The 15,973-nt window shown below is 55.9% G+C and overlaps 1 protein-coding gene across 2 annotated transcripts in view; it reads right to left on the bottom strand.

Annotated features, from left to right (window-relative positions):
* The window catches only part of NTN1 (netrin 1), a 154,913-nt gene that overhangs the window by 60,157 nt on the left and 78,783 nt on the right, over nt 1-15,973 (bottom strand). The window lies entirely within an intron of this gene.

The following is a 15,973-nucleotide window of genomic DNA, read 5'->3' as shown; positions in this document are numbered from 1 at the left end:
CCAGCTCCACTGCTGGACCCCAGGAGAGACTGTCCCCAGCTTCCCCCTATGTCCACTGCTGGATCGCAGTCCTTCCCCGGGAGCTTCTCCTTGGCTCCCCTGTCTGCACTCAGAAGCACCTACTAGCCACCCAGCAGCCAAGGGCTCTGCTTCCCTCTCATAGGGAGACTGTTCATTTCCATCCCCCAAGCTGCCGGCCCGCACGCCCCATCACACACACACACACACACACACACACACACACACACACACACCCCTTAAAGTTGGGAGGTGGGGCTGGCATCCTCCTTTTGCCCCAATCCTGCTTGCGAGGCACCCAGTGGTGTTCCTCCCCCCATTCATATGCAGAGGCCCTAACCCAGCAGCTGTGAACAGGCCTGTGTTTGGGGACATGGCCTTTACAGAGCTGATTACATCAAAATGAGGCTCTGGGGGTGGGCCCTCCTCCAATCTGACTGGAGTCCTTATAAGAAGAGGCAGTTTGCACACACAGGGGCGCACACACACAGAGGAGAGGTGGTCTGCAAGCCAAGCAGAGAGGCCCTGGGAGAAGCCAACCCTGCTGACACCTTGACCTTGGACTCCCAGCTCCAGAACCGTGAGAAAGACATGTGTGTTGGTTAAGCCCCCAGCTTGAGGTTTTCGGTGACAGCAGCCTGAGCAGACTCCTGCATGGTTTCCAGGGCTTTCTGCTCTGCGCCAGCACACTGCCCCCTCCCTTGAGCTTGGCCACCAGGCTGTCTTCTCCTGCGGCCGCTCCACAAGCCACCGAGGGCTCAGGGGCAAGCTGCACCAGCTTCCATGCCACCTTCTCCTCGGGCATCCTCCTCATCTGCTTTCCCTCCTGCCCAGCCCTGCTTCCCTTCCCACGGCCACCGGCACCAGAGCGGGAGTTCTGGGCTCCAATCTGAGGATGTCCATCACCAGCTGAAAGTCTTTCAACGGCCCTCCCGTTTGTTCCTCTGGGTAAAATCTTAAGTCGGTTGTCACACGCTCAGGGCTCCAAATAAGCTGGTCCTGCTTCTCTCCACACCCTCTCCTTAGCTCTGCTCACCGCCCCCCCTCCCTTGCTCTGATGCTTGAGAGGTCCCCAGCTCTTTTCAGCTTCTAGAACATGCCATGCATACGTGAGGACCCCTCACCTGCCCCCTCCATGGCTTGTGAGACAGTCTCCTCCCCAGACCCCTGCTCATCTGCTTGCATCCTTCTCATCCTCCATGCCTTGGTGTCAAATATTGGTCCTGACCCACCTTCCTTCCACCCCCCCACCCCCACCCCAGGCATCCCGCGCGGCCCCCTCAGACCACCCCGTGTTGCCCATGACCTGCTTCTGTGGGCTCCGACCTCTAGGATAACTCCAGCTTCCATCTGGTCTACTCTTGCTCCCTCTTCAACATGCTTCGCCTGCTTTTGTGCTAAGTTTGTTTCAAATCGCATTTTATGTAATGTCTAAAGAAATGCTTAGTGCCAGACACTTGATAAACAAAAGCAGAAAAGAGAGGAAAAAAACGCACTCAGATTTGCAGCAACCACTGTTAACACAGGGGTCGTCCCTTGCAGGCTTTAATTAACGTTTGCTCAGCTGTGGAGCTCCGTCATTCTTTCCTACGGACGTGGATCATACTCGTGCATCTCCCTCCGTGGCCTATTTTCCCAGGATGATGAACATCTTTTAATGCCAGATACTGTTCTGCATGATTGTGAAAGGCTGTCTAGTCTCCCCTGAATGTGTGTGTGCAATGGGCTCTTTGGAATCCCCAGTGGGTGCATTTCAAAGCCGGGCCTCCCCAGGGGCTGGGCAGTTAAGTTGTTTTGGGTTTGCCACCATTACAAACACCAACGGTAACCACCTTTGGACCTGCGCATTTGTGCTCTGCTCTGATGGCCTGCCTGGGGTAACTTCTGGATCCGCGTATGTTTAACTCAGGATCCAAACTGCCGAACTGCCCTGGAGAAAGGCAGTCCTAGCTTCCAGGCCCTCCCAGCAGAATCTGAGAGCTACTGTCTCACCACATCCTCGAAGAAAACAACAGGACCCATTTGCTATCAGTACTCTTTATTTTTCATCTCTGCCAATTCGTCTGGAAAACACACACACACACGATTTTAATTTGTGTGTCTTTGGTTACCATGAGGTTGGACATTTCCCCATGTGTTTGTTTTTCTTTATATATTTTTGTGTGTGTGTGCATTGCCTGTTCATGCCATTTGCCCACTTTTCAAATAAGGTGGGTTTTTTTTTTTTCTTACAACGTCTAATGCTCTTATAAATGATGGATTAAAAACTATGTGTCTTTTCTACCACACAAGCTGCACAAATTTGTACCAGCTCCGTATTCATTTATTACTTTTGTGATTAAAAATTATACATTTGCCTCTTTAACTTTTCTCTCTGACGTTACAAGTTTCTTTAGATGTTCTTGCTAGAGGCATGCCCATTAGTCATTCAGCTGACAAGCAGAGAAGAACGGGGCTTAAGGGCAGGCACTGTGGGGGCCACAGGAGGAAAGGTTCAGTTCACACCTGAGTCTGGAAACAACTGGAAGGTAAATTAGGCCACAGAATGATTCCTGAGAGCCTCACCAAGGGTCTCTCAGCACCTCCAGCCTCTGGCTCAGCCTCACCTGTCCACTAGCACAAGGGACTGTCACACAAACATATGCACATCCACTGTCCGTTTGGACTCACTCAGCCAGATGAGGATGCTGCGGGCCGCTCAGGGTTAAGTGACCCACCAGCCCAGGACTGCCAAGGCAGTAAATAGGGGGCCCAGGACTAGAACCCAGGTCTTCTGGCTCCTGGCCCACTACCCTAGAGGAAGGAACCCACATCCCTGGAAGGAACAGTGGGGACTACAGCACAGAATCTGGACCTTTCCTACTGGCATAGAAGTCACAGGGCCTGGCACACCTGCCTAGGGACAGGGATCTGGGAAGATCACTCAAGTCTGGCTTCCTTAAGGCTCTCTTGTATCGGGAAAAGCCTCACTAGTAGCATCTTCTGGTCTTTCTTGGAGGCAGATGCTCACCCTGTGTCCTCCTCTGTAAAGACAGTGCCAGGTGTCCCCCAAGCTCCCAATGGGGCTACCTGACCTCTGAGCCCCTCCAGGGAGCTCAGCGCCCCCCCCTTCCCCATCCCAAGGGGAACCCCTGGGTGATATCTCTCTTCCATATGCACCTTACACCAACAAAAGTTCTTCCCAAACAACCGGTCACACAAAAGAAAGCTCAGAGGCCAAACTTCAAAAGGCAGGGCTCCCCTCCCTCCCACCTCCTCTTGGAGCTGTCAGGGGACATCAAGTGGCAATTGCCCATGCTCAGGCTTCTGCAAAGTATTTTACAGCTTGTTTTCTTTTCTCTGTGTTTTATTTTCTCTACACAAATGGAAAAATGCATCAGGCAAAGCAGCCCCCATCTGGGTCCCTCGGCTCCACACAGAGATGTCACCCCACTCCCAGCTGGGCCCCAGCCTCTTCCTCAAAAAGACACCTTAATCCCTCATGCCTTCCTGTTTATCTCCTGCCCTCTCTTGGAGGCAAAAATATTGGGTATTAGTTTCATTATCAGATTTCAAGGAGGGAAGGAAAGGATAGCTTTGTGAGAACAGAGAGGTCAGCCTGGGGGAGAAGGGGGCAGGGGGCAGCACAACTTCTGAGGAACCTCCATGAGCCAGGGCCAGGAGCCCTGCAGGCTCTGCATCCTGTCCAGGGGTCCCCCAGCCACCCAGAGAGAGCTGGTTTGGTCTGGACCCCAAGCTCCATGCCCTCCTTCCCCCACCACCCCAGCTGGTTCAATTCAACACACACCTGAGTGCTCCAGCTACATGCCAGGCCCTATGCCACAGGCCATGAGGGAGACAGGGATGGACGATGCATCCTCAACTGTCCAGGGGCTCCCTGTCTGACAGAAGGAGGGGGTAGATGAGGGCTCTCGGCAGCAAGCTTTCAGATAAAGTAGGATAAATGCTCTCCTGAGTTGTGCCAGTTCCTTGACTACAGGACAGTGTTTGCCCTTACATCCTACAACCCAAAGCACATCTCAATACATTTTCATTGTACAAATAAGAAAGAGCAAAAGTAGGAAAGTCAGAAAGTAGATGATGGATGGCTGAGTGGGTGGGTGAATGGATGAATAGGTGGATGGACGGATGGATGGATGAGTGGGTGTGTGAGTGGGTGGATGGGTGGCTGGCTGGATGAGTGGGTATGTGAGTGGATGGATGGACAGATGGATGGATACGTGGATAGATGGATGGATGGATGGATGGATGGATGGATGAGTGGGTGGATGGATGGATGGGTGGATGGATGGACGGATGGATGGATGGATGAGTGGGTGTGTGAGTGGATGGATGGATGGATGGATGGATGGATGGATGGATGGATGGATGGATGTGTGAGTGGGTGGATGGATGGCAGGATAGATGGATGGATGGATGGATAGATGGATGGATAGGTGGATGGATGGATGCATGCATGCATGCATGGATGGATGGATACATGGATGGATGGATGGATGGATGGATGAGTGGGTGTGTGAGTGGATGGATGGATGGATGGAAAGATGGATGCATGGATGGATGGATTGATGCATGCATGCATGGGTGGATAGGTATGTAGGTGGATGGGTGAATGAGTAGAAAGAGGACAGATGGAGAATTATGTGGTTTGCCTGGACCACATTGCGACAAGATACAGCTTTGTGACATTTGTGACATTTTTTTTATTGTTGCTTTGAGCTACTTAAAACTTGTCTTGCTGCTTTAACTCACCAGTGTATCTGCTCAAGTCAACTACAGTGCTTTAAGGAGAAAAACCCACATTTAGGATGCCCTGGATTCCTCCCAGGACCCCAAGGAGGACCTGGTACACAATAGGGACTGAATCTGCATCCATTGGCTTGATGAGTTTACCAAAAACAGGCGTTAGCCCTCTCCTGAGAGACCCTTATAAACTAACTCCCAATGCCCACTCCCCCCCCCCCCCCCCAGCACACACACACACCTCCCTGGGATATCCCAGGCTGAAAGGATCCTGCAGACATTATTAAGCTGTGTCCTGGCCCTGTCTCTCAGGGACTCTGGCCCTGGGGCCCTTTTATTTCACATGGCTCAGGGGTTCTTTCAATAGAATAGCAAGGCCATTTGACAATGGGCCTCCTCAGAGCTCTGGGCTGGGGCCAGGGGCCCTCCTATGCTCTCCCAGCACAGGGGATCGCTCTCAATTTTTTCCTCCCTTCTAGAGCTCTTCTGAGAAGGCGACCCCATGATATTGCTCTAGCAGAATAGGAGCTTTATTTCTTTATAATTTTTTTTAAGATTTTATTTATTTGAGAGAGAGCACATGCATGAACAGGGGGAAGGGGCAGAGGGAGAGAGAGAAGCAGACTCCCCGCTGAGCAGGGAGCCCGATGCGGGGCTCGATCCCAGGAGCCCAAGATCATGACCTGAGCTGAAAGCAGACACCTCACCCAGGCACCCCCAGCATAGGAATTTTAGATTTACATATCTGCAGCTAAACTGTCCAAAGTAACTGGCCCACGTGTGCACCATCCACAGGCTGGAGGTTGCATAGGCAAGAAACCGGTCCACAGCCCCGGGATACCCAGCCCCGGGGAAGCACAGCCCTCAGATCTGCTGAGATTATGGACAAATCTCTACATGTCCAGGCCCCAGGGGCAGGCTGGGGCAGGTGCTGCCTCCCTCAATGGTTCCTTCACCGACTTTGTCTGAGGCTGCTGGGTAGGGACCACGAGACTCGCTCAGCACGTGCAAAGTGTTCACAACTTCTCCAGGGGTGGGGACTCACGGTTCTCTGCTGGGACAGTTTTGCCTCCCAACAGACAGCTGGCAACGTCCACAGACATCTTTGGTTGTCACAACTCAGGGAGGGGCTGCTGGTGTCTACAGGATGGTGACCAGGGACGCTGGTATGCGTCCTACCAGGCACAGAAGGGCCAAGTGTGGGAAAGCCTGGGTTGGAGAGATTGTAATGGTCTCAGCCATGGGAGCTTTTATACCCCTTACAGCTGATCAAGATGCTACTCTCTAAGAGCAAATTTGAATATTGCCCAGGGGGTGAGAGATGTTCGCTCCTCCCGCAGACGCCGCCTGGAGCCTTTGAACGGACGGGGAGCTGGTGGACTACAGGGGAGCCAGCAGCAAATAGGGCAGAGTCCCGCCCTCAGCGTGCTTCTGCCTCAGAGGGGAGAGGGACAGCCGTCTAGCAACTGCATAGGAAATCCTTCGGTCATGTCCAAGTGTCCTGAGTGCCGTAAGGACTAACTGTCAGGGAGAGCATTCTGCTCAGCCCTCTGGGGACCGGTGCACAGGACGGGGCCTCAGAAGAGAACCAGGACACAGACGGAACATTCCAGCCGGCCAGCACTGCCCCGAACGCGACCTGCACGTGGGGGTCACCTGGGCATCCGGTTCAAATGCAGATTCGGCTTCGGGGGGTCTGGGGCTGGGCCTGGGAGTCTGCATCCAGACAAGCCCCCAGGCTAGCGGGCCGGAACTAAAGCAAAAGAAATGGGTCGGAACATGAGCCAGTCGCTGAGAGGGAGCAGCCTGCAGGGAGATGTTGGGTAGAGTTCATGGCCAGGCGTCCACGCTGGGGCCGCGGGCAGAGGTCTGGTTTCGAAAGACACAACTCCTTGGCCGATTGGTTCAGAATGAGGCAAATATTTGAGTTGTTTTTAAGAGTCTGAGGCAGTTTGTATACCCTTTTATCTGTTACTTTGCTACTCTATTTGGTATCCTATTTATTTAGAAATGGTTTGACCCTTGTTTATAAATCTCACGCTTTCCGCCCCCTGTGGCGTGTTGTATGAGACCAGATCTCAGCTTTTCCTGAGGTGACCAGGCCGGGCCATCGCTGCTCCTCACACCCCCACATCTGGCCCCCGCCAGCACCCGGGGGATGCTCAGAACCGGGCTCCCCAAGGGCTCCTTCCTGGACGGGGGCTGAGCGAGGCGGGGCTGGCCCCCGCATTTCTGGGGCCCGGACCCTCTCATGCCTACGCTACAGGTGAGCAGAGTAGAAAAGCGATGACCACACACACCTAGATCCATTTAGAAAACAGTCAATTCACCTTATTAATGGCAAATGGATTTATTTCTTCCTTCCATAGATACTGCCTGAGCACCTGGGGACGTCACAGTGCGCAGGACAGACGCGGTCCCCGCGCTCGCCGAGTCTCTGCCGTTAGCTGGCAAGAACAGGTCTGGTGAACGCCGCTTTTTTTTTTTTTAAAAAGTGTCAGGAAGAACAGCTGCTGGGGGTTGACGCCTGTGCACGTTGGGGCTCTCGAAACGATGCCCCCTTCCTCCTTCTCTCGAGCTCTGGTTGGCAGTTCGAGGGGACATTCACTCACCGTCCCCATCCACCCAAGACCCCAGCATGTGACAGTTCTCAAGCGTGGGTGCAGAGAATCACTGAAATTGCCTACCAAAACCCAGACGGCCGAGGCCCGGCCCTGGAAGCTTCTGATTCCATAGGTAGGCTGTAGATGGGGCGGGAAGGTCTGCCCTGCTACCCAGCTGGGGCATCCTGTAGCTTCCACCTGCTCAGGGAGGAGGTGATGGGCGGGGGGGCAGGGGAGCAGCCAACAGGACAGTGGCGACCTGGGAGTTCCAGAAGGAAAGGGTGTAGCAAGGATACTCAGCGGGGTATCAGGCAGAGGAAACTATTCTGAGAAAGAGAAGGAATCCACTTTCGGGCATGTGGGGGTCCCAGAGCGGCGGGGCGGCAGGGAGTGGTTTGGTGGTCAGCAGCAGGGATCTTGGCTGGTGGGCTCGGGAGCCCCGCCGAAGCCACGTTCTCACGGGGAGGAGCCCCGACCACCCCCCAAGTCTCTCTGACGAGCCTCCCTTCGGTGGACAGAGGCCTGCAGAGCCAAGGCATGGTTTTGTATTGTGGTTTTGTTTTGTTTTAAAAAAAGCTCCAACTTGAAAACAGAAACTCTGACCCCCGGACCTGCGCTTTATCTCCGATATCAGAAACAGAATCTACAAGAGGTGGATCAAGGTGGTCGGGAAAATGAGCCATAAAAACAGAGTGGGAAACCGGGTCCCCCACGTCAGTCAAGGAGGCCGGGGTTCCCAGCAGCCACGGCGGGCTTTAGATGGTTTCTGATAAAGTCCCCAGAGATAAGTGGCCTGTGTTTGCCGAGGACTTAGAGAGCTTTAGCCCAGTCTGCACACAAAGGGGCCCTCTGTCAACAGTCCTTCAGGCCACTAATAGGGCTGAACAAACACTAGGCGTAACAAGCTCTTCACACCTGTGGGGCTTGGGAAAGGCCGGCCCCTTTGTCAAGATGTCAGACAAAAGAGCGGCTGGGAGCCCGTCCCCCCGCCACCACCACCACCCAGCCAGACCCTCTCCTGGCTGCTGGAGGACAGACTGGGAGTGGGGGACAGATCTCAGGTCTGTGGGGCTCCCCCCTTCTTCCAGCACAAACGTGGACTCCAGCTGGGCAGGGAAAGCGGCCCATCATGGGGGCCCCCCACCCCAATGTCAGACTGGTGGGGAGCTGGGGCTGGACCGGGCCGCGGGCGGGGGTCAGGGGTACCCGGGTCAGCGGCCCCGCTGTCCCCCAGGCACAGGCATCCGGGAACTGTGGGCTGCGCAGGGCCACCCCCTGAATCGGCTTGACCTCACCGTCACTTTTCCCCCGACTTTTTCTCTCTGTAAACATCTTCGGGTTTTCTTCCCTCTGCCCTTTTTTGGCTGCTTTGCCTCCCCTCAGGCTTTGACGCCATAGCTCCTCGCGCTGCCCAGGCCTTAAGGCATAACTCAGGGCTCCTGCCGCACAAACATCCTCCTCTTCACCCCTCTTGGTGGAGGAAATGCCAAGGAGGCTTTGGTGAGCCGGGAGCAGTCATCAATCCTTTGTCTGCAGCCCTCCGTCCTTAGATCCTCCCTCCCGGGCCCCTTCCAGAGCCCCGCCCCAGGCGGAGGGGGCCCTGCCCTGTCACCTCCCCCAGGGGCGGGGTGCGGGGACACTCCAGCCCGGGCCCACTGTGTGGCATTCCCTGACTCCAATGGCCCTCCTTCCCAAATCCCCCTTCAAGCTCTTCTCACCTTGTTGCTGCCCTGTTCCGGAACCTTCCGGGCCCTGTTCTGGAGCCTTCTGCGGAGGGGGGGGCCGCTAACTACAAGATGCAAACTCTCTTGCCCTCAAGGATATTCCTGGCTGCAAAGCAGAGGTCCAGAGACGAGGGGGTCTTGCTTCTTCGTTACAGTAGGACCCCGTATGAACGCCCCCACTCCATCCCCATCCTCACAGGGAAAAGGGGATGTCGTCCCCCAAGGGAAAAAACAGGATTTTTGGAGCTGGTGCGGGCTTTCAGCATTTCCTAGTTTACCCTCTGTCGAAGAGATGAGAAAAATGCAGCCCCAACTGGCAAAGGGACTTTGCCAAGGACCTGGAACTCGTTAGGGGCACTCCTAATTCAGGGCTCTTTCCAGACCTCCAGCACGCGAGAGCGGCATGGTCGTGGGCAGGACCAAGCTTGATAGACCCCTGCGTGCGGCCGCTGGAACGCATTCCCGAAGGCCGAGAAATTTCTCGAAGTAGAACCTAGGTCATCTGAGCCAAGCTCCCCTCCCGGGCTTTGGTGGCCACGAAATCCTCTTTGCCTTGTGGCTTGTCCGCCCTGCCCGGAAGGGGCTCCCTTCCAAGCCCGCTTCCCCAGAGGTGGTGCACACAGTCCCTGTGTTTTATTAAACGGACATATGAGGGCTGATTTGCCAGCCGCACTGGCCAAACCTGACCCCTGGCTTCCCAGAGTCATTTCCCATCTGTAATGGGTCCCATCACCGGATCTGGCACATGCCGAGCTGGAGATGTGAGGCCGGACTCCAGCGGCCGTGGGCGAGGCTGGCGGCAAGGGAGGTTTAATGACTTGCAGTGGATTCTGCCCCCGTGACACCGGGCGGAAACACATTCGATTCTCAGGACACCTTTCCCATTCCCGACACTGCTGACCCACGGGCAGCATCCCTCCTGTGCTGGACCTATTATTTATTTATTTCAACTCTGACTCCGGCTGCAGGCTCCGGAGACCAGCCTAACCTGCAGCCCAAACCACTCCAGGGATCTGACACAGGGCACGGCGCCTCGTGAGCCCAGAGGCCAGAGCCCCCTGCCCCTGGATGGGGACAGGCTGAAAGCGGGCTCCTGGGGGGTCGCGCCGGGTCAACACCAAATGCGCTCTACCAACTAGGTTCGCTGGATTCAGCAAATAAATATACGGGGATGCTCAGTTACAGTGGAATTTCAACAAATACTCTCTGCTGAAAGTATGCCCCGAGGGTTGCAAGGCCATCCTATCTCCAGCATCTTCCAGATCCCCATCGGATGCGTGCTTTGCCTGAAATGTGTGATCTTTACATAACAGCTTTTTTTTTTTTTTTTTTTTTTAAATCAAAGGCAGCTGTGATCTTCTGGGTATCTGCGAGTCCCACCAGAGGGTGGCGGGGGGTCCCGCGCTTTAGCAGGAGCGGGAGGGAAGAGGTCTGCTCAGGCTTTTCTGCATTCCCACGATTGCCTGAGGCTTCCGTCCCTGCTTGGTCAATGCCAACCTGTCTTTTCTCAATCACTTCCCTTTCCTCATCTGCTCCAGGAGGACAGAAATCACATGTCTGAGATGTGACAGTAGGGGCAGACCCTGCCCATCTCATGACCCCCAAAGTGTCCTCCTGGCCGTGGACACCACCGTCAGTGCTGAGCGGATAGGCCGCCTCTCTGCCCCCACCAGGCTCTGCGGGGGCTCACTGTTCCCCAGCATGCCCCAATTTCCCATGCAAAGATCCCCAGGGGGAAACCACACTGCCATTTAGGGAGAAACAGGGGGAGGAAGGTAATTATGATCAGAATGGCCCAAATGCTTTACCCATTTTCATTGGGGCAAGCTCTGCAGTGGAGTGGACCCACAAGTCTTCACCCCCATTCTGAATCCAGTTATTTTAACCAAACCATCAGGTATCATGTATTTAGATATCGGTAAAGTGTTCACGAGATCACAATTAAAGGCTTTAATTAAGCATCATGTCATTGAAGAATGTAGGTGGCCGACCACAGGACAGAAGGGGCCCCCCCGGGGAAGAGAGTGATCTTGCCGCTTCTGGAGGCATTCAAGTAGAGAGATGCAGTATAGGAGATTCTAGCTCTGACAAGGCAGAACGAGGCTGATAAAGTCCCTTCCAACTCAGCCTTGGAGGAGACACTTTTCTGCCTCTGGGCTGGGAGATCGTTCCAGGTTTGAGGCTAGGACCAGCCTGGTGACCATTCTTACACATGCGTTGGTAGAAGGGGTGTCTTGAAGAAATCTTCCAATCTGTAACTGACCCTGCGTCCTTGGGGTAGGGGCTGTGTATGTCTGAAGGAGACAGCGAAAGCGGGCAAATGTGGGGGCTTTATTCGCAGAAAACAAACCCAATGGTCCTTCTGGAATGACGTCCTAGTTATCTAGGGAAAATGGCCCCGGGGACTACGGTCACCTCCTCCTCTTGGGCAGAGGATGGCTCTGCCGCCGAGCATCTTCTGCCTGGGCATTCAGATCAGTGCAATGACAGCGGGACAATGGGGGCTTAGCTAAAAAACAAAAACAAAAAAACCAGCCACTCTTTCAAAGGGTTTCAAAGGCTTTAGGGCTGACGGATCTACCATGGAAATGCCCCAACACAGCTGTATGCGGCTGGCACCTCCATGATGGTTGGCGCCGGGAAGTAAGGGTTACTGAGCACTTTGAACACCTCCCCTGGATTTAGGACAACAAGCCACCCCAGTGGCTTGCTGGCTCTATCAGTCTGAAACTCTCAGGGAAGAACCAAACAAGGGACTGGCCCTTACAGAAAAGAGGAGGGTCCTTTCCTGAGCAACCCCTTCCCCTTCCTCTTCCAAATTGTCCAGAGTGCCAACGGCGGAGCCGAACACCTCCCTCCCGGCCGTGGCCTGGAGGAGGTGGGCAAGGAGTGGGAGTAGAGGGCAGGAGGCAGTCCGCATAGATGGGGAAACTGCTTCCCGACTGCCTGGGCCCATTTTCCACACACGAAGAACAGCAGAGACAGGTGACCGGCCTGGGGCCCGTCTCTGCACCAAGGTGAGCCCCAGGCTCCACAACCTCTCCTGAAGTTGCCCCTCCCTCAGCTGCTTCCCACCCCTGATGCCCGCCCCCCCGCCGGCCAGGTGTGCCATGATAGGGGACTGAGGGATGTCGTGAAAGGTACAGAGGCCTCCGGAAGGGTCCCCCAGCCCCGAAGCCAGCTAGTGACCACAGAAGCATCTCCTGGTCCCCTTCCTCTCCGCGAGGGGAATGTACTAACACATTCATGCTTCCAAACGTCCCACACCCTACAGCTTTCCCTTTTTATTTCACCAGAAGAAGCCATAAAATAAAAGAGATGGAGGACTAAGGAGGCTTAACTTTATATGCTTTGTCAGCCCGACAGCCTCACAAACAGCCCATTTTCCAGGCGAGGATGTTGAGGCCCCGGGCAGAGCCCACAGGGCCCCTGCTCGGCTCCAGATCCGAATCCTGGGCATGGTCCTGGGCTCCCAGCTGCAAATAGTGGGGCTCGGCCTCCACTTGGACCTCCACGGTGACTCAGGTGGCTTTGAAACCAGAACTATTTAAGGCACAGGCTGAGCTGGACCAGGGTTGTTTTGACAATGGTACCCCTCAGGTAAAGTCTTTGGAAATATTTTTTTCTTGCCCTAAAATGAGGGGGTTTGGGAACCAGAGAGGTCCCCTGTACAAGGAGGGGGGGCGCCGCATGTGAACGCCCCACATTTCTTGGCCCTGGTGCTTCTGGCTGCTTTGGATTTGGCTAATTCCCCGGGCGCCCTCTGTAATTCCACAGTAATGTGGCTTTAATTGTCCCCAAAGCGGGCCATTCTTTCTTTATTGTGCAGTAAATTTCCCTCCAGAGTTCGGATTTCATCCGCCTGCCCCAAGCCGGGGAGCCGGCTGTCCTCACGGCCATCCTGCCTCTCGAGTCCTCCTCCGCGCCCCCCTCCCCGGCCCGCACTGGGACCCGAGATGGCTGGGCGGCTGGCTGTCAGGACCCCCGGGGATGGGAGTGCACAGTGGGCAGGCGGCAGGGACACTGGTCTGTGGTTCTGTCTGGAAAACCAATTAACTTCACAAATGCAAACAAGCTGCAATCACGGGATTCACTGGGGCTTCAGTCGGGGCGAGGGAAGAGGTTTCATGTCTGCTTGATCAGCAAAAGCCACTGAAGCAGGAGGGAGATGCTGAGACGGGGCTCAGGGGCCTGTTCGCGTCGTGCACCTGTTTGACCGGCCGGGCCCCGCCGCTCTGCCACCCCGCCTGTCCGTAAAGAGAGAAGGAATTATGAACACTCTCTCTTATCAGATGAGATACGGCTTGTAAAACACAGTGAAGAAGGTGAGCCTCGAGCTGGGCACCTGCATTCGAACCCCGCCTGTCACACCAGCACGGTGTACTTGATCTGCAGCACGCGCGTGAGCCTCTCTGTGCCTTGGTTGCCTTCTCTGGAAACGGGGGCCATAATGGTGTCCATCTGTTCCAGCAGCGAACACGGGACCAGTGACCAGAGTGACTATCATCACTCAGACACCCCTGGTGCAGGCTTCCGTGGGAAACCTAGTGCATGCAGAAGACACAGGGCTCAGACACCGGCCGTGCCCTGCCTGGGTCCCTGACGGGGAGACAGATACAAAAGCAGACAACAACACACTGAGCATGCTCCGCCAGGGGAATGTCAAGCAGGGTCACCGCAGGGGCGACCCTGGGCCTCCTGAGACTCAGTCCCTGGGGAAGCATGACCAGCGCATCTGGAAGGCCCTCCAGGGTTAAGACACGACCGTTCCAGCCCTGGTCCGGCGTGGTTTGTGCCCAGGGTTTGAAGGGATTCTCACTGTGGTCATCTTTCTGGAACGACACTGCCTAGAGCAGAGGCGACAATGATGCAGAAGGAGGAACATCTCTGAGCGGCCACAGTGATGGTCACCAGTTTTCTCCACTAAGAGCGATGCTACTCGCCCACGAGACCCCGTCCCCAGATTCTCCTTCGTCTTCGTTACGCGGAGCTTCCAACACAGCAAGAAGAAGGGGGAACTGAGGCATAAGACAGGACGCGAGCAAGGCGAGGGCTCAGGGAGCGTGCAGGGTCAGAGCCCCCCGAGGGGGCCTTTGGGTCTGTGGCCCCTTCATGGCCATGACCTCCTCCTCTCCCCTCTACTCCGGCCCGCACAGCCGGCCTTTCTGGGCAAGTCACACCACAGGGAAGAGGGACAACCATAAATCTGTGGCCATCAGGCGCCCCTAGACAGCCACACCTCACCGCTCAGTGCTCAGCGGTCCCTTCCCGGGGGGCCTCTGCTGCCCCCACCCGGAACACCGCAAGTTCACGGCCCGCTCTCCCACACCCCTGCTGCGTCCTCATCACACGTGGCTTCGCGCACGCATGTGCTGTGCGCGGGCACTTTCGCCAGTCCTATCGTCTTACCGCAGACACAGACCTGCACCTGCGCTCACGGGACCCCCGCCATGCAGAACGGAAGCTCCCTGAGGGCAGGAATTTATTTTTGTGTTTCTTTGCTTCCCTGCTGTGCCCCCCAGGGCCTGGGACACAGGGCCTGCTACGAAATAGGTCCCCAGGAATATCTGCCGAGTCAACACCTGTCACCCTGTCTCCCACTCCCTGGATGACTCCCCAGGTCAAGCACCCCCGCCCAGCCCACACCGCCCGGCAGCCACCTGCTCTCCCGGCCTTCCTGGCTCCCCCGGGCCTCCCCTCCAGCTCACCTCGGCCCGCCCCCCACTCCGCCTGCTTCGTCCCGCGGTCCCACCAGAGCACCACGCTAAGACCACCCACAGCCCCGCCGCCGCGAACCCCACCAATGTCCACGAGCGCTCCTGCCAGGCGCGTCCCCGGCTCTTCGCAGGCCCCGCTTGCTCAGATGTTCAGAGCATCACCATGCCTGTTCTCCTCCTTGAGCCCCGTCTCCCCTCCAGGATCGCCCTAATCGAAGCTGCGGTTCTTCCAGAACAAGCTGGGCTGCTCTCCTGATGCATGTCCCACTGCCTCCCCCCACCCCCTAACTCGGGTCTCTCGGGAGCCCAAACCCAGCTGCCTTCCAGGACATCTGCCAGCAAGTGCAGGTGGGACGCGAAGGAGTCACCCCCTCCCGCCTCCTCATCCTGCTACATATCCCATCACCAAGTCCCAAGTCCTGTGGACTCTTAAATTCCCAAATCTCCCCCAGACCCCCCCTACCTTAGTCTGAGTCATCACCCTCCTTGACCTGCACAGGGGTCCCCAATTTGGGCTCTGAGCCCCCCCTCACTCTCCACCTGTCCATGCGATGACCGCTGCTTGCCTGCTGACCCAAAGCACACAGACCTGCTAACCCGTGTAAGCGTGTTGGTTTCAGCTCCCCAGGGTGGCCGGTGCTTAACCCCTAACCACCCATTAGCGGGTCTAGGATGGGGTAATGGGTTCTGGGGCAGCATTAAAAAAAAAAGTTTAGGGAATATCAGGGTGAGTCACACACAGCAAGGGTGCATTCGACTTGGATGGAGGGATGGAGGGATGGACGGATGGATGATGGATAGACAGGCGTCCTAGGTCATTATTCATAATGGTAAATATATTTCTACTGTGTGTCATGGTCCAACGATTTAATTTAGGTTCCACTGACTGTGGGTATGGTTAGCTCTGAGGACAAGGGCCATGTTTTCTTTCTTTCCTACTCCCTCACTGGACCCAGAAGCTGGGTCCAGTGCTGGGCTCGCAGGAGACTCGTCTGCTCACCACGGGGTGGGGGGCCAGCCGGGGGATCCCAGACACCAGTGACCTGGGGCTCACCTGCTGGGAGCCCAGCCCCAGAGGGCTCCTGGCCAACCCTCAAGACCTTCTTCAAGTCTCCCTCTTCAGCCCGTGGGTCCCCAGTTCTGTCTCCGCCCCCCCCCCCCCCCCCCC

This window comes from Mirounga leonina, unplaced genomic scaffold (assembly GCF_011800145.1).
Source record: "Mirounga leonina isolate KUSES-001 unplaced genomic scaffold, KU_Mleo_1.0 Mir_488, whole genome shotgun sequence".
Classification (NCBI taxonomy): domain Eukaryota; kingdom Metazoa; phylum Chordata; class Mammalia; order Carnivora; family Phocidae; genus Mirounga; species Mirounga leonina.
The sequence above is the reverse complement of the archived record's forward strand: the minus strand, read 5'-3'. Positions and strand labels throughout refer to the sequence as shown.